The sequence below is a fragment of the Saimiri boliviensis genome, chromosome 15 (genome assembly GCF_048565385.1).
Source record: "Saimiri boliviensis isolate mSaiBol1 chromosome 15, mSaiBol1.pri, whole genome shotgun sequence".
Lineage (NCBI taxonomy): Eukaryota > Metazoa > Chordata > Mammalia > Primates > Cebidae > Saimiri > Saimiri boliviensis.
The window spans coordinates 79,681,847-79,701,778 of NC_133463.1; the positions used below are offsets into that span (position 1 = coordinate 79,681,847).

A 19,932-nucleotide genomic window follows, 5' to 3' on the forward strand; every position below is an offset into this window, starting at 1 on the left:
CACACCAGGGCCTGTCGGGGGGTGGGGGGTTAGGGGAGGATAGCAGGGGCTAGGGGATAGGAGAGGAATAGCATCAGGAGAAATACCTAATGTAGATGATGGGGTGATGATGCAGCAAACCACCACGGCACATTTAGACCTGTGTAACAAACCTGCATATTCTGCACATGTACCCCAGAACTTAAAGTGTAATGAAAATAAAAATAAATAAATAAAAGAAAAAACAGTTGGCAAGAAAAGAAATAACAACAGAGTAAACAAATAACCTGCGAAATAGGAGATAATATCTGCGACTATACGTCTGACAATGGATGAATATCCAGTATCTACAAAAAATACAACATACTCTCCACTGACTCCCAGAATAATGGAAACCACATATTTAAGTAGCATATAATAGTGTGAAAATTGCTGCAATTTAGGTGTGCCATATGACAATTTCATATTCATTCTTCAAAAGAGGTAGATGGGGAATATCACCTCCTATCTGCAGTCTTATTTGATTTTCCCATTAAAAAATATTTTTCTACTTTCAGCTGTATTTTCTTATCTTCTCACTGTGACCACAATAGTTCATGATTTCTGATATTAAAGAAAGGGTCATTTGAAGACTGAGCAGTAAGCTTTTATTTGTTCATTTGTTTTTCAACCCTTCTGTAGGGCTTTAGGATTTTGGACAGTGCCAGGAATACAGAAGACTGTCAGACACTGTATGATGGACAAAGAGAGAAAGAGAAGGATGGATGGAGAGATGAATGGGAGAATGGAGGGAGGGGATGGTTGGCTGGATAAATGACTCCAAGGGAAACATAGAAGAAGAAAACATAAATTCTGATTGAGAATAAGACAGAGAAGGAAGACTTTGGAGTGTAGGGGGCATTTAAGTTATAACTCAAGGATAAGTGAGATTTCAGAATTGAGAATTCTATATATGGTGTGGGAAGGCTGGTGGTGGCAAAGGCATTCATTCTATGCGGGGGAAAAATGAGAATTAAAGCACAGAGGCATGGGGTTGAAGATATATCAACTGAGTGGTGAGTAGATCAGTGCAAAGTTGGGACTGGAAGCTGAAGGGAAAAGGCAGAATGAAAGATAAAATAGCTTTCAGACTATAAAGGGACTTGGAAAACAACATAATGAATTTGGTTCTTCAAATCAGAGCAGTTCCTCAATGGGTGAACTTGACCATATTTCTAAAATGGTTAACCATGATTGAGTACATTATTTTTTTACTTTCAGCTGAGTAGCAAGTACTTGATTAAAACTAAGAGCAGGAAGATAGCTTCCGTGGTTTTTCCAGGGAGCCTAAATCACAGAGTTTTGGCATCTCTGAATTTAAAAGGAAATTGAAATCCGCTTCAATACTCATTCAGACTCAAACTACTTTTAGAATTTCCAAGAAGAACAATTGAAAACACAAATCTGTCTCCTAACAATGCTCGGGCTTTGGGATTCTGTCTCTCTTTTATTCTGTTGAATGAGACAGAATTGAAGGAATAATAATACCTGACATATCCTTACATTACATTTGTAGAGCACTCTCATAAAAATGATCTCATTTGATCTTCATAAAAACTCTGTAAGCTAAGCACTCTTCATTCAGCAGCAAGCAAATAGGCCGGAAATAGCAAGGCAGGCAAGTCTTGATCATCTCACTTCTCTTTTTCCTTGACTTTCCCAGCTGGGCAAGGTCTGAGGATCTTCCATGTAGATAAAGGCCATTTCTGATGCCTAAATCAATCCCTAAAGAGGTAGAAGAGGGCTATGTAACATGTGTTGAAAATCTGCTCTGTTGAACACTTTCTATACTTATGATTATATAATGCCATCGCCACTCCTGGACTTAAGTATAATTGTGCCTGCTTTGCAGAAAAGGACAAAGGACAAACAAGGCTCAGAAAGGTTAATAAATTTGTTTAGGTTAGCCCAGCTGCAAAATAGTAGGACCAGATTTCATCTCTATTTGTGGCTTCCAACACACACTCCCTGTCATCACCTCACACTGAGATTATGTTAGGGTGTGGCTTCAGCATGCAGACTGCCATGTTTTACCACTGACCAGTCTTATGACCTTAATACTGGCTTTATAATTTTGGGAAACGGTGCTTCATGTTCTCATATTTAAAATGAAGATTCTGTTAGTACTTCCCTCTAAGAGTTTCTCTACAGATAAAATATGACAACACATCAAGTGCCCAACCAGTTTCTATTCCCGACTCACTAAGTAAGTGTTGTCTATAGTTATTGAGCATCTTATGAGGCTTAAAATTAATTCCCTTCCCCAGCCCCACATCTGATCTCCTGACACAGAAACAATTTGTTTCTCTAGTGCTAGGTCACAGTTGTCAAACAGATTTGACACTAGAATCTCAGAATGAATCAACTTGGAGCCCACTTGGTTTCTAATCAGTTTTTCCTACAACCCTCATTGTATCAGGCCAATCTGAAGGCCAGAATTTGCCTCTTGGATTTTTTTTTTTTTGCTTGTCCTCCAGTCCCCCTGAACCCAAGCTCATTTTATTAGAGCCCTAGAAACTCAACTAGCTTTTGCTAGATCCCTTACACAGAGTGATGTCCTAATGTCATGTAGCATACTGACCAGCGTTCCTCTTCCTTTACATATCCTTGGAAGAATAAGTCCAGTGTTATGTAGCATTTACATTACTGAATTGACTCTGTTCCTTCCTGGTTCACACCTCTTCTCTGTTGGGATTTTACATCGAACTCTTACTATATGTCGGGAACTAGGAGATGTCACAGAAAAACAACAACTCCAATCAACTAAACATGGTTTCTCTATTTAGAGGGAATAGGCAGACTTTAAGTAGTCAATTACACTAATAATAAGTTGATCATAGTTGAGAAAATTTCTTAGAGGAATGATAGAGGATGCTTTGAAAAAAGATAACCAGAAGACCCCGCCTACGCCATCTACTCTGAGAGTTCAGAGAATGATTCTTGAGGAACTGAAAACATTAGTAACCCATTCCTCTCAAGGATGTACTTTTGCTTATTCCCATATTACATATTCAGGTATAGTATATGTATATGTGTGTACATACGTGGATGTGTATATATATATATATATATATATATATATATATATATATATATGTTTTTACATGTATATATACTGCTACTGTGTGGTTTGAAAGAATGAAGAAAAGAGTAAACTGTTTCTCAAAACTGTGATACATTTTTCAGTCTACACCAGTGATTGTTACAACATGCTTACAAAAAACTTTATTAAGTATACATCTGATACTTTGCTAAACACATTGCATTAATCTTATTTTCTCAGTTTGGTTAAACTCATAAGTAATAAGCACACATCATTTTTGGGCACTTTTCTAGGCTCTGAATAAACATGCTTTAAGACATAGTCTTCGCCTTAAAAACATTTACAGTGGAATCGTCCTCACTACAAATCTGAATTGTGTATCAGTCTGGGCAGGTTAGGATGTGGTGTTTTAATGTGTCAGTTTCCCATAGCTGCATCACAGATGCATGCACAAACTGAGCAGCTTAAAAGTCACCTGTTTATTAGTTCATAGCTTATTAGTGCATAGATCAGAAATCTTCATGAGTCTTAGTTCTCTCTGTATGGTCTCACAAGGCTTAAATAGAAGTATCTGGAGGGTGGGGTGTCTATCTGGAGTTTTTGGGAAATAATTCACTTCCAAGCTCATTTGAGTTGTTGGCTGATGACAATTTCTTGCTGGCTATTTGTTTGGGGTCACTCTTTACTCCTAGAAGCTATTCTCAGGTCCTTCCATATGATCCCTCCCATCTCAGCAGCAGAAAATCTCCCTGGCATTGAGTGCCCCTCATACTTCAAATCTGATTTTTTTCTGCCTCCAGCCAGAGACGACTCTCTTAAAGGACTCATGATTAGGCCCACCCAGGTAATATTTTTATCGATTACTTACAGTCTTAATTGCATCTGCAAAACCCCTTTTGCTGTGTAAGGGACTGGGAGTAACACCAGGGAGCAAACACAACAAGACCACTTCAAATTTTTCCTACCATGTGTGACAAACAGCCCCACAATTTCAGTGGTTGAAAATAATAGAGGCTTATTTCTCGCTTATGAACAAGTTCATGGTGGGTTGGCTCTGGCACTGTTCTTCAGTGCCCTCCCCCTAGGAAGCAGACTGATGGAACAGCCACTGTCTAGAACATCACCAGATGCACAGCAGGGGGAGAGAGAGAAGTTGGATCCCATCCCAGCCTTTAACACTCTGCCCAGAAGGAACCTATAAGGCCTGATCATACTCCATCCACCAAAGGAAGTTACGTGGCCACAATTACTTCCAAGAAGCCAAGGATTGCAATCCTACCATCTGCCTGGAAAAAGAGGGACCCAGAAATATTTGGGCGGCATAATTAATAAGTTATGTGGTTCCTCTTTTAATTGCCAAATATTTGGTTCACTTTCTATCTAGCATACTTCCCTCCAAGGATGCAACCCCAAAATCCCATCTAGTTGCACATCAAATCAAACATCAGAGTTTAGGAATATGCAGGAGTCACCACACAAAGGAGTAAGCATGATAGTCTTTGTAGCAGGTCTTTGTAGCATGATGTTCTTTGTAGCAGTCAACAACACTAAGGGCATCCTTAGTGTTATTATCCTCATTTGCCAGAGAAGCCACATTTGGCTTCAAAAAACTAAGTCACATGATCTAAGTCAAGCAAGCAATAAGTGATTTAGCCAGAATTTAAATACAGGTCTCTCTCTTCAAAACAGCCTCATTACTTTCCTCCCAATTGACAGAATAGGAAGTGATATGGAGGCTGTGGCTTGCCTTTTAAGATCATTAGTCCAGGTTGGGGCCAAACACGTAAGGAAAAAAAAAGCCATCCCACCTTGTGGCCAAAACTTCAATAGACCTCAGCAGAGTGCTGTGAGGGTGATAGGAACATCATTGTACATTGTGCCCCTCCTACAGTTGGGGGTGAGAGAGGGTGATTGAGCACATTTCTGAATAACGATAAGTTTCCCAGGTAGGCAAGAGAAAAGAGGGAATTCCAGAAATGAGAAAGGGGATGGCATGCACAAAGGACAGAAGAAGAAGGAGTGGGTGATGATCAGCGGGGCGTCTGGATTCATGTGTGATTAGACACAGCTTGAAATGGGTGTTGGCTAGTGATAGCTGTACATGGTTGTGTGTTCTTTGCTGAGGAATCGTGACTTTATCTTCTGGTAGTCACAGGATTTAGGAAAGAGACTCTCTTATTCCATACCTTCCAAGAAGAAGATGTCAAAATTCGATTACACATTTTATCATCTAATTAGGAAAAATGCCTATGAGATAAAATGGGGAGGGAGCCATGGAAGGCAGAGAGTGTGTGACACCAGCAGATGAAGGATGGAGAGAAGGTTGGGTAGAAGTGTTCTAGAGTTCTAAAGTCAGACGAAAATGTCTCGAAGTAATAAATTGTGAAATAGCGCACACACACAGACTGTTTGCACATGATGCTGTAGCAATTGATTTTGGCCATGTCACATTACCTCTTGAATGCTCTAGATCCTTGAAATAAAGACCTAGATCTCTGCGTAGGCATTGAAGGCTCTCCTATCCATTCATCCCGTTCCCAGGACAAAGCATCAGTGCTTCATGGTCCTTCCATTTTTCTCTTCAGTAAAATGTGGTTTCTTCTCTAGTTTTATATGTCATTGCTCCCCCTGGCCTCTCAGATACAGGCTATGTGCGAGTTGTCCTGACCTTATCAGAGCACATATTTTTTGCACCATATTAAAATAAAAAACTATTTGCTTGTATCCCTAAGGTCTTACCTTTAGCACCTTGAGGACAGGGACTTTATCTAGGTTCCCATTTACTCTTGGAGCCAGCCACAGGATCTGACAATTAGTTCCAAATTAATAGTTCTTTAATGAATAAGTAGACAGGAATACTCAGCTGGGTGCCAAAGGAAGGGATAAGATAAAGTTTTTTCTCATAATCTTCCTTGGGTTTTTATTTTTCCTAACTAATGTGACTTTCTCATTCCTGGATTTATTCATTTTCATTCTGCTTATTAGAGAAAACAGAAACAAAAACAGTGAGAAGGAGATGTTATATTTTCGTGTGTCAGTGGTCTGCCTTATATAATTCATCTGAAGAGTTGATCTTCTTCCTTCTTTATTCTTTCAAGCAGCTCTCACAAGGTTCTTGTCAACTGGGAAATGAAAGAAAACTAAATGTATTGGTCATATTTTCCACAAATTGTATGGCATATTTTCAACACATTTTTCCCATTAAGTCTATGGTAATTCACAGGTTACGTGTTTTTATTCCTATTTTAAAGTTGAGGGAAGGTGCAAATAGATGCAATCTTTTGCCCAGAGTCATGGAGCTGGCAAGTGTCACAGCTGAGATAGACTTTGCTCACTGGTGACATGAAACGGGCACCCACTTTCCTTCACCCAGGTGCCTCTCAAACATGTTTCCTTGAAGAAGAGCACTGCAGTTATCTTTTAAAATCTCCCTGCTGCACATGAGGAAGTTGAGGTCCAGTGAAGGGAAGTGATATGCTTAATGTAGTTATTTTTAATGTGCCCTTTCGCCTTTTCATAGCCCTTTGCTCACCTTACTCAGGAATAGACTCATTATGCTTTTTAATAGCTAAACCAGAAGAACAGAGAACTCTAGGAAACAAATGTATGTGAGCAACCCTTAGATGAATGGTCTAATTAAATGTGCTTATTCTGAATGCAAAACTTTGGTGTCAGGTGGGGTCAAGTTCAAATTCGAGTCCAGCCACTTGTTAGCTATGGGAGGAAAGAGTTAAATTCATTAAGCAATCGGTTCTCTACCAAGGATATTATAAGGATGAATTGAGGTGAGTTATGTAAAACACTTCGCATTTTATCTAAGGTATGAACATCATCTAAGAGTGTTGTTGTCTTCCTAATTGAACTTGTCAAGTGCAGAAGTTTGTAAAATGTCACTGGTAGAAAATACCATAGAGAACAGTTCTTACCCTCTGTCCCCCACTTCCGACTGTATAAATATGACACAGTCATTGTAAGTCTCCATGTCCTTTGCTAGCACCCTGAGTGTGTTAGGCTTTATAATTATTAATTTCTTGGTATTTCTAAAATGCCAGTCTTTTCAAAATTGTGCTTTGGAAAAATAAAAATGTCTGTTTTTTTGTTTTGTTTTGTTTTGTTTTTTTGAGGCGGAGTTTCACTCTTGTTACCCAGGTTGGAGTGCAACTTCCTTCCATGTGGCTTTAATCTTTTTCACTCACAAAATCTAGGACATAAAAAGTGTTGCTGTGGAGAAAATCATGACATCATTAATAATAAAAATGCTTTGAGGTCACTCATGCTTGAGACATTGACTTTAAGAGCTCTAAGTTGCTAGAAGTACTTTGCAATTTCAGGAAGAAGAGCTATGGTCTTAAAGGATGATATGCTTGTGGAAATAGTTTACCCGCAATAGTGAGAATATAATAAGAAAAAAAGCTCATAAGCTTTATAGTCAGGAATACCAGTTTTCAAATCCTGAGACCGTCACTTATACACATGACTTTGAAAAAGACTAGTATGTCCTCTTGTCTCAGATTTTTTAGTCATAAAAGAAGGATTTCAGTCCCTGCTCTGCAATATTGTCATGATTCTTAAATGTCAGTTAAATACTCTGTGTCTCTCAGGTCTAGAGTATTCACAAATAAGAACTCTTTTTATTTGGAGTTATAGTGCTTTGTATTTGGACCCAAACCCATTATTTTGTAGCTCTGTGATCAAGCTAATTAACCACTTTTTACCTGAGTATCTTGCATGTAAATAAATTCGATATTCACATTGATATGTTTATGTTATGGATCTGCCATGAATATCAAATTAATTAACTTATAAATAGTGTCTGGGATGGAGTAATGATTTGATAAATGTCTTTCTCTCTCTTTCCTCCCTTTTTCTTTTACTTTTTGAATTATTATTTTGCTACCTCTTGTCCTTTCCTCTTTACTCAGGGATAACTATTAACATGCCAGAATATCGTCCTCTTGTATAGGGATGCCTAGTTGCAATACTGCAGCTCTTTCCTGTTCCTTAGTTTCTAGAACCAGGCTCCGCAGAAGCCTGTCTTTCTCCTTCATTTCCATGAGCAAAGGTTATGCAACCAATAAAGAGAGCTGATGACAAACCACCAGTTCTCTCTATGTCATGTTCTTCTCTCTGTGAAGGAACCTTGAGGTTTAGGGTCAGGCCTCCACTGTCACCAATGCATTTTCATGGGGTTTCAGGCTGGCTGACACCATTCTTATGTGCATGTACAATAGACAAAGATATCACCTCTCCTGGCTCTGAATAGAACTTACCAACCACCAATCTACTCTAACCCTGTAGCCCAGTTAAATCACAAATAAATGCTGCTAAATATGATGGTGTAATCTGACTATATGCTTATGGCTCATACATTTACTCAGACATTACTTAACCTCCCTAAACCTCACTGACCTTGTCTCTGACACAAAGATTGCTGTAAGGTTTAAGTAAAATACAATGTGCAGATGCCTATATGTGCCTTATATATTCCTTTAATATTTATGTTGAGTACCGGGGTTTTATATACACACACACAGAGACACAGACACAGACACACACACATTTTATAATTCATATACATATAAACAGACATGTATTCATTGTGTCTGTATGCCCCGCTGTAGTGCTAACTCATTCTCCATTTACTCCACATTCCTATTCTCTCATGTTTCTTTGCTCCTTTTTAAACTCACTAATTGCATAATTCTACATGAGTTGCTTAACTCTTCTGAGCTTTAGTTATCCCACGTATAAAATGATGGTAATACTTCACAAGGCTATAGTAAGGTTCCTTTCTCATTCTTTCAGCCTAAGAAATGCATGCTGCAACCTTTATGGTAAATGAAACAACAGAGCTCCTTCAATAGTATAAAAGCACACTCAGATTATCTTAGGCAGAATATCAAAATCTTTCTGTACAATTTTCTTCCAAACTCAAGGTCAACTATCTTCTTCCCAGGCCCAAAGGCTGCATAAATGATCCCTTTACTAATCTTTACTAATTGGCAATACCATTTGAAATCATTGTATCAGTAGAATGCCTGATTGTTCTTTGGGCACATGCTGAGGGCAGTGAATCCCAGGAGGTAAACTGAGCTCTCCAAAACCTCCAGCAGGAAAATATTACAGTGACTTCCATGATGAGGGAATCATTATCCACATCCGAGTGTGGATAATTTACAGTACTAATTTTGTTCGAAAAACTTAAGCAAAAAGGCATTAGAATTATACCCAATCTTCAAAGTACTTCTATTTAAAAATGTATAATTTTAACATTAATTAAATGGATAGACTTTATTTTTCACCATTAACATAAAGTTGATAGTTTTCATTTATTCTAAAAATAATACGAGCTCTCTTAGACTCCATCAGTTCATAACTGAAAACTGATAATTTTAGTTTTAAAATTGGATGATATGTTCAAAGGAAGATAATTGACTAGAAGACAGAATATTCATTCACCATTAAATTACTGAGTGATTTCCAGTTTTTTGGGTAAATGTTTAACAATCAGTGCTTTTTTGGGGGGAGGTAGATTTGTAGTGTTTATCAGTTTCTGTGGGGTGAAAATATTCCCACCATGCTCAATTTCAAGCTAATGGTTTGTAACAACTGACTTGTAAAATTCCCAGACTGGTTCCAGCACACCATTCACTTTATAGGAAGTGCTCTGATTAGTATTTGGAAATAGAGTAAGCATTACATTCATTCAAAATGTGAAAAAATTTAATGAGCTGTCCTAAAAAATGCAAAAGGCACTGAACTTAAAATAGATTATTAAAAAGTCAAAAAATAACAGTTGCTTATGAGGTTGTGGAGAAAAAGCAACATTTATACACTGATGGTGAGAATGAAAATTAGTTCAGCCATTGTGGAAAACGGTGGCAATTCTTCAAAGACCTAAAGACAGAAATACCATTTGATCCAGCAATCCCATTACTGGGTAAATATCAAAAGGAATAGAAGTCAATTTGTTATAAAGTCACATGCACAATAGCAAAGACATGGAATCAACCTAAATGCCCATCAATGACAAACTGGATAAATAAAATGTACAAAGACACGATGGAATACTATGCAGCCATAAAAAGAATAAGATCATGTCCTTTGTAGGGACATAGATGGAGCTGGAGGCCGTTATCCTCTGCAAACTAATGCAGGAACAGAAAACCAAATACCACATGTTCTCATAACTGGGAGCTAAATTATGAGAACACATGAACACATAGAGATGCACAACACACACAGGGTGGAGACTAGGAGGAGGGAGAGGATCAGGAAAAATAACAAATGCATCCTAGGATTAATACCTGGGTGACAAAATAATCTGTACAACAAACCCCCATGACACACATTTACCTGTGTAACAAACCTGCACTTGTACCCCCAAACATAAAATAAAAGTTAAAAAAAAAAGGAGAAAACTCTGGATTGGGATTTTGGTATTTTCCTTAAGTAGCAGTAATATTAACAGAAAAATATGTAATGCTCCTAACTGTTAACATTTTCAGGTATTGTAAAAATAGTGTCAGGATGATTAAATGAGAATATATTGTGTGAAGCTGTAACCCAAGAGAAAGAGTGTGAAATGTTTCAATAGTAATACTCCTAATGAGCTGTAAGATGTTTGAATTTGGTGCACAGGAAGTAGCCTTTCATTGAATAACCGAGGAAATTCCCATGGGGAGCAACTGTCCCCTCAAAAGGAAATATCCATATACCAATCTCCACAACTGTATATTTAGAGAGAAGCAGCCTCGGACAGGCCACATATTTAGAATTAAGCACTAGATTAAAGGCAATAATAATAACATAATAGCAGTTAATAATTATCTGGTGCTTATTGCATATATGGAAATTGTTTTACTCCAATTTCCTCATGTAATCTTCAGACAATCCATCTAAATGTCAATTAAAATTCCATTAAAAAGTTGATTTCCATTTTGATACATTTTCTAGATTCAATGAATTTTCAATAAGGAAGTGAAACTTGAATCTCAACAATGTTTTTCAGAAGCTAAAGTTTTTGCCAGGAGGAGAAAGATCACTCCAATTTTAATCTGAATTTCAACATCCTACCAAATAATTGGAATGCATTAATACTTTAGAAGTAATTTCTCACAGAATTTTCTACTTCATTTCTAAAACATCAGTTTTTTAGAATAAAATCTGTTTCTAATTTCTTCCATTTGACTTATTAAAGTTCTGAGACTCTCTTTAAAGAAATAGATGCCTCAAATATCTGGCAAGTAGCTTTTGTTATGGACTATAGTTTTATGATTTAAAACATTAACATTTTATGTATTTTAAACTAAATATCACTTGATTAGCATCTTAACTTGCCTAATCCTTCTCCTACTCTAATCATCCTGTATTCAGCTCCCAGATTTATAGTCCAAGAGCTCTAGCTCTTATGTTGTCAACCCCATCCTTAAAAATGTTAACTCCTCCAGTCTATAAATAAATTTAAAAAATTATCAGGCATTGTATTAGTCTCTTCTCATGCTGCTAATAAAGACATACCTGAGACTGAGTAATTTATAAAGGAAAGAGGTTTAATGGACTTATAGTTCCACATGGCTGGGGAGGCCTCACCATCATGAAAGAAGGCAGGGAGGAGCAAAGCCATGTTTTACATGGCAGCAGGAAAGAGGGCGTGTGCAGGTTAACTCCCCTTTCTAAAACTATCAGATCTCACGAGACTTATTCGCTATCAGAAGAACAGCACGAGAAACCCCCACCCCCATGATTTAATTACCTCCCACTAGGTCCCTCTTATGACACATGGGGATTATTACAATTCAAGGTAAGATTTGGGTATGGACACACAGCCAAACCATTTCAGACATAAATAGTCCCTCACATTCAGGTTTTACATTCTCTTTCCAAATTTGTTTTCCCCAATATGCACAGAGATGTGCATGCACCCACACATATATACACACTCATATCTACACACGTATACATACATAAATATATGCAAATATAAACATAAATACATACACATGTATTTTTGCCCACTGTACCACTCATCTCATTCCCCTTGTTCTCCTTAGTCTTATTCTCCCATATTTCTTTCCTCATTGCATCCCTTATTCCAGAAATTCTCTTATTATACTTCACATTGCCTCACATTGACACACACACACACACACACACACACACACACACATGCACACACACACATAATAATATATATAATACGTATCTTACATATTAATTCAAATCCAACTTCAGGGTAATCTCTTCAAAGAAGCCTATCTCGAATCTCTCTTTACCACACACATACATGCTACAATTCTCTCTCACTTCTGAGCTATATTCACACTCACAGTTTTCTGGGGTTACAATTGAGCTCAGATTATTTATTATTTGCATTAATTAGTTACATTATGTGGCCTATATCAATTCTAAGTATTCTTCAAGAGACTATTACATATGCAATTCAACTTTTCATTCACAGAGTACCTTGCAGAATTACTGGAAATATATATATATATACCCCCACATATATATATACACCCCCACATATATATATACACCCCCACATATATATATATACCCACATATATATATTTATATGTATATAAATATATATATATATGTATATGTCATGGGTTGCTTAGACACAGGGATACAATCTGAGGAATGTGTTGGTAGGCAATTTAATCATTGTGAAAATACCATAGAGTGTACTTACACAAATCTTGGTGATATAGCCTACTGCACAACTAGGCTATATGGTATACCCTGTTGCTCCTAGGCTACAAACCTGTACAGCATGTTAATGTACTGAATACTGTAGGCAATTACAACACAATAGTATCTGTGTATCTGAACATAATCTAAACACAGAAAAAGCACAGTAAAAATACAGTACTATAATCTTATGGAAGCATCATTCTATATGTTGTCCATTATTAACTGAAACGTTCTGTGGTACATGACTGTAAACATACAAACACCTGCACATGCACACATACACATATGCAAATGCATATCTGTGTATGTTGAACATAAGCTTCCCAAAATCTGTCAACCAGCCATTTTATAAAATAACATTTTCTCTCACTCTCAAAGTCAAGAACTTTTTTGAAATTTTATAAGAAAGTATACTAATTTTTAAAATTTATTTTTAAATAGATATATCAAAGTTGTATGTATTTTAGGGGTTACATGTGATAGTTTGATACCTGTATACAATGTGTAATGATCAAATCAGGGTAGCTGGAAAGTCCATCAGCTCAAACATTTATGTTTTTTGTGTGTGTTGGGAGCATTATGATTCTTCTGTTCTAGTTATTTTGAAATATACATTAAATTATTCTTAACTATATATTTTTTGCTCTACTGTTCAACACTAAAATTTGTTATTTCTAACTGTATTTTTGTATCCCTTCATTTTTTACAAAATCACAGCTGATATCTTGTACTGAGTGTCAGAATGTGTACCGAGCTAAGTACTTTGCATAAATCAGATTATTTATGCAATGAGAATAGGAACTGCCAACCTTGTTATATCTTTTTCTTAGTTTTGGCAGCACTTGCCTAGGTTCTCACATTTAATTATTGCAAACATTAAATGAAGTAAATATAATTATTATCCTCATTTTCTAGGTAAAGAAGCTAATTATTAGAGAATGGAAATAGTTTGTTCCAAATCACGACTATAAATGGCAGGGCTCACATTCAAACTCTTCTTTGTCTGACTCCCCAGGTAGCTAACAAGTTTTATTGCTTGAGAGTAACTTATGGTCAAAAACACTGCCAGCACTTTTCATACCTAGAGTGTCTTATTTTATCTAATTTTATTTTTTACCCTTTCTGTGTTTTGCAAGATAGATAAGCCAGCCGATAGAAACAGTTTGGCCCACAAAGTTGAGGTGAGGCAAGGTGAACAGTGGACAACTAGTGAAAAGACTTGTCTTTGTCACCAATTACGGCTCTGTGACATGGAGAAGTCACTGAAGATGATGCTTTATTTTCTCTCCTTTCACAGATCTCTTAGCCTTGAGTCTTCATTTCCTTCACTAAATAAGACAGCAGCATTAATAACAAATCTGACACCCTCGGGGCATGTGCCATGTTCCAAGCAACACCAGATGTATGTGGCATCAATTAGCTCATTTAATTCTACCAACAACTCTATTATGTTGATACAAGCAACACCTCCCCATTTTATAGAAAGGAAAAATCATGTTTCGAAATGATGTTGAAATGTGCCTGAGCCTCACATTTGGTGAGTTACAGAACCAGGCAACTTGCCTCCTGAAATTGTAACCTGTATAACAAACCAATTGCAGGGAAGTTTGTGAAGATCTAATAATAATAATAATAATGAAAGTAGCTACAACTCTAAAATATTTTGTAAACTTTTAGGCACTTAATTATGTTTAGTTGTCCATTTCAATGTTTAGCAGATTCTTATGACTGAAGGCAACTGGGTAGAGAGAAAGTCAGGAATGAGCACTGACCCCTGTTCTGCAGGCTCTAGAATCAGACACTTATTAATTAGAATATTGGCTCTGTCATTTGCTACCTGCATCACTTTGGGTCAGTCACATAAATGTACCAAGCTTCAACTTTCTCATCAGCATAATGAGACTGTGAGACTCTGATGCTTCCCTCCCTCGTAGGAGGATTAAATAAAACAAGGAGACAAAGTGCCTGAAATAAGGGGTTGATAAGTGGGTTTGCTTTTTTCTGTGCTCTATTGCACCATGTAAATGGGCTCCAAAGGTGTGATTCAAAATGAATCCAAATTAGAACCGTCACAGGAGATACCAGGAGAAGGGAGATGAAAATGTTTTCTGACGTGTCAGAAGTCAAAGGGGATAGATTTTTTTGTAGCCTAAGAAGTAAAAAGGGACAATAAGCCAATGCTAATAAGAAAATATTTCATGTCGGATTTCCCAGGATATAAACGTTACATGGTTTTAATTGGCTATTTTTTAGTGGCTGTGATCTCTGGACCCTTACTAAAGAGGCTGACCTTTAAACCACCAATCTAAGTTATAAAATAACATGAATTAGTTAGGAAAATTGAGATTAATAGTGACATTTTAGAAGAAAAGTTTTATTTAAAAAGCATGTTTTCCTCCAATAATGTATATTTCTTTTTTCTTACCTTTAATTATATCGTTTTTATGGTTACCTAATAAGTGCCACGTTAATCAGGATAAGATAGGTTGTACTGAAGTTACCAAAGAAACCTTAAAATTTCAGTGGTATAAATGAACATATGTTTAATTCCTGCATATACCCATATCCAGTGCATATTTACAGGGAGAGACTTCACTCCACAGAGTCACTCAAGGGCCCAGCATCATGGAGGCTCCACTATCTCAACATGTGATTTGTCAATTCACTGTTATGAGAAAGAAAAAAACGGACGAATTGTTTGGTGTTTTACACTGACTCAACCAGGAAGAAATACACATCATTTCTCACATTTCATGGTCAAAAAATAGCTGCATGGCTCCACTGAGCTGCAAAAGGCTGGGAAGACTCAAATTCCATTGATCAAGGAAGGAGGGCTATACAACAAGATTTGGTGAGCACATAGCATAGTCCATGCACCAGTTAACAATTGTATTCTTATGTGAATGATTGAAACGATGATTACATTTTCACTTTCGCAGGTTGTAAACTTTGTGACTCTTGAGACCACTGATTCCCTAGTGCTTAAAAAAGGCCCATTCTAGAACTGTTGCTCAGGGTAGAGCTGTCCAATTCTAACTCTGAATATGTGCATCATTAATTTGCTCCATGGATGAACATGTATAGACCTCTATCTGAGCTTAGTAACAGTGTTAAACACTGGGAAACAGGATTAAAGACATGAAAATGAGCATGTGATACAGTGAGGGTGTGCTGACGTGTATTTATCCTGCTCAATAACAAATCACGTCACTGGAGGTGTCAGTAGGACATTCAGGTGGAGATGTTCATTAAACACGTTGAGCTCTTAAGAAAGATATTAGGAGAAAACCAAGACCTAGTTGCTTCTATGCTTAGATGTAAACTCCAAAGAAGTGCTGTTTTGAACGCTGAAATTGCATGATGTTGTTTAAGATGTAGAGAGACTACTGGAAGAGAAGAAAACAAGGAGTTACTGTGTAAGAAACGGTCTAGGCCTTAAATCACTGAATTGTCCCATCAACCCTGATTGTGTTAATATTCCCATTTCATAAGTATAGAAACTGAAGTCCAGAGAGATAAGAAACTGGGTCCCAAATTGCACAGTTTACCCATATTTCAGCTTAGGTCTTAACACCTCAGAGTCTAGCCCACATTTCCATATCCAACACTGTCTAATGGGATAGGACTCTACAGCAAGTTCATTTCCACCAGAGATGTTCAAGCAGAGAATCTTTTAAGGGATACTGCAGTGCTCTGGAGGCAACGAATTGGGCTTTTTGCATTAGATATTCTTTTGTTTTTATTTCTTTTGTTTTCTTTCAAATTTTGGACCCAGAAAAAAGTGCTTGAATTCTAAGATAATTTAATGAATGCTTAGATTAGTGATGTTAATGTTATCCTCTGATCCATAGAACCAGTTTCTAACCTTGATGTTTATCTCAATTCTGCGCATTGCTGACTGCATGATACGGGACATGTTACTCAGCCTCTGTCCGTCTCCCTGTTATTTTTTCCATCTTTAATATGGAAATATTTATGCTCACCTTGAAGGAATCTTGTGAGAATTAAATAAGGTAATTAAGGTCAAGTGTTTCCGTGATTGGTGGTGGCTCAATTTACAGTTGATGTGAGTCGCACTGTCATTGTTATCATGGTATTAGTTAATATCCTTAGGTTTTCCATGACAGAAATCTAACTCAAATTAGCTTAAACAAAATAACAATGTATTACAAATTTTCTTAGGATAGTGTGAGATAGAAACAGGCCTGGGCCTTAGGATAAATTAGAACCATAAGTAAATGTATTTAGCATATGGTAAATACTCAGCCAACTGAGGTTTATGTTATTAACAGAATCTACAGCAGGAGCTTGGTGGGACTGTACTAATAGAATTCAGAAAGAAATATGCTGGGCGTCCCTTTCCTCTTTCAGCTGGCCTGTTTATTCTTGATACATAACCCTCCTACTGTAGGGGCATCTGATGCCAGTAAACCAGGCAATCTCTGACATTGCTTTGAGTATAGATAAAAATGACTTTACTATGTTTGCCTTTTAGGAGAAATGCTATTAGATGGTTATTTTGGCAGCACGGTTGGTTCTTGACTGATATGTACCAACAGTCTAAATTGACAGTATTATTTAATGAACTTGCCTTCTTCAAACATACGCCAAGGGATGTAGGGGGAAGAAATCTGGGGTAAAAATTTTGTCACAGACAATCTGTGAATGAGAAAAGAATGTTAAGACAGGAACACACATTCATTAGACAGGCATGTTTAGTTACATAAATAAAAAACTTCCATAAGTAACCAAACAAAGCAAAACATGTAACTAAAGTAATTAGATAAATGACAAGCTTGGGAAACTTATTCAGTAAAACATTGGAACTCTTCAACTGACAATTTAAAGAACCAAAATGAAATTCTAAAAAATGCACAGGCAAAGGGCATCAACAGATGTATCCCAGCTAGAAAACAAACACAGGAAAAATTACTGTTACAAATAATCATGAGGTATATTAAATAAAACATGATCGTGCTTGTTTTACCCATAATTATCACCTTCCCCAAATAATTAGACTCTGTGCTAATGGCAGTGAGGTGAATGTAACAACTTCATACACGTGAGTGGCATTTTAAATTGCTACAGTAGTTTGGAAAAACCATTTGGTCATGTATCTCAGAAGCCACTTCTGAGACACTGACCTACAGATAGCCCAAAACAGAGGAAAAAATATGCACAAAAGTATTCATTTTTAATAGCAAAAAGTTAGAGGCAACACAAATGCTCAAATAATAAACTATGACAAATTAATTCAATGAATCATTATACATTTAAAATTTTTGTTATGCAGAATCTGTAATAACTTGGTAAGCTAAAGCCATTATAATGTTAGAAAAGAGCAAGATACAAAACAGTTTGGAAATTTTGAACATATTTAAAAAATGAGAAGTAAATGTATTAAAATATGATCATTTTTATTAATGTTGTGGAATCTTCCACCTGAAAAGTCTCCCTTTTTCCGTCTTTCATGAAGAGCTACTGGCCCATTTCTTTGCTCCTCTTTCCAGCAATCCTTCTGCACGTCATTGCCACCATCCCCATGGTTCTTGTCAAGGCTCTATGCTGCCTTATTTAGCAACTTTTCTTTCCTTTTTGAACCCTCTTCCTTGGGATCCTCTGATAGCACATTCTTTGATATTCTTCCTACCCTCCCGAACATACTCAAACTCCTTGCTACCTTTTCTTTGTTCCTTGGCCTCTGAATATTGGACCGCTCCAGGAACTGGTTTCTGGAAGCAATGATCTTCTTGGTTCCGCTGTTTCTCCTAAAATGAATTAATCCAGTATGATAGTTTTAGGTAACATTTTGATGGCCATGATTCCTAAATTTATCTTTTCGATGCTGCCTACTCACTGAGCTCCAGACTTCGATATCCAACCACTTATTCACCATCTTCACTCGCATGTTTAACACGCATTTCAAACACGACGTAAACCCAGTTGAAACACTGATCCTTACTTTCCCCTGTGCCCCTTTGTATCAATCTTGATCTTCTCACCTCAGAGAATAGCATCACTATTGACTTGGTTGCTCATGTTAAAGACCTAGAAGTATTCTTTCACTCTGTCAGCATGTCTGTCATCTTTAACTTGAATCGGTATATTTCTCTTCATTTCTGTGTACATTGTATTCATTGATATCACTGTAATTTCTCTCTGGAATCATTGCTGTGGCATCCAAACGTTCTCTGCTTCTACTTTTGCCATATCTACTGTGGTTTTCTCATTCATAAGCATCTAATGCGAAATTTTTAAGAAGTAAATTAGATTGCATAATTTCCTCAAATTATTTTCTTTTTCTAAGGGTACAATGGGAGAAATGCCTGTTTAGTGTATCTTCTTCCAGTAGATGGGGTTATTGAGCACCAAATTTTCTTAGAACTAATGTTTCACAATTTTTTAAAAAATAAAAAGAGGGTTTCATCAATGTTGACTTTTACTAACAGTAAAACATTCCTCAGAGTAGATGTTTGCAACTATCAAAAATATACAAAAGTGGAAAACATAAAATGCTCATTATAAATCATGAAAAAATATAATGTGTTAATCAGATTATCTTACTATTTGAAAGCCCTGCAAATTCATGTATACCCTAGAACATATAATGACACTCAATTATAATCTTTGCTAGGAGAAAGAGAAAGGGAAACTCTTTTTTCTTTTATTGGCGAGTTTTACATTTATTCAAAACTGGGCGTGATTCATGGTCTCCACTGGGATTTCTCTAAGGCTCTCATCCATGTGGATGAAATAGGAAGATAGCTAGGAAGGGAGACACATTAACACTTATATAACATTTTCTATGTATCATTTTACATATTTTATCTACAACTGCTATAATATTATTTGAGTTAAATATTCTCACCCATATTTTGTTAGATATATAAAATGAGGCTGAAAAGGGTTAAGAGATTTGCCATTAAGAAAAAGTATATAAAATAATTGAATTTGAATCCACTCTGGTTTGCACAGACTCAAATAAGACTCTCACTGGTGTTCATACCACACAGTGGTGATGTCCTTGATTGAAAGTGAAAAGCATGTAGCTCATGCTTAAGGCAAGATGCAGTGAGCAGAAAGTGAGTCAAAGTTGGCATAGAATGATTTGGTGTAGACATGGCTGGAATGAGAGACAAGTGCAAGGTGATAGGCAACAGCACAGGAAGTGT

The 19,932-nt window shown here is 36.7% G+C and overlaps 1 pseudogene; it reads right to left on the reverse strand.

Annotated features, from left to right (window-relative positions):
* The window catches only part of LOC101034239 (large ribosomal subunit protein mL64 pseudogene), a 60,655-nt pseudogene extending 41,987 nt beyond the window's left edge, over window positions 1–18,668 (reverse strand).
* Between the last annotated feature and the right edge of the window lie 1,264 nt (window positions 18,669–19,932).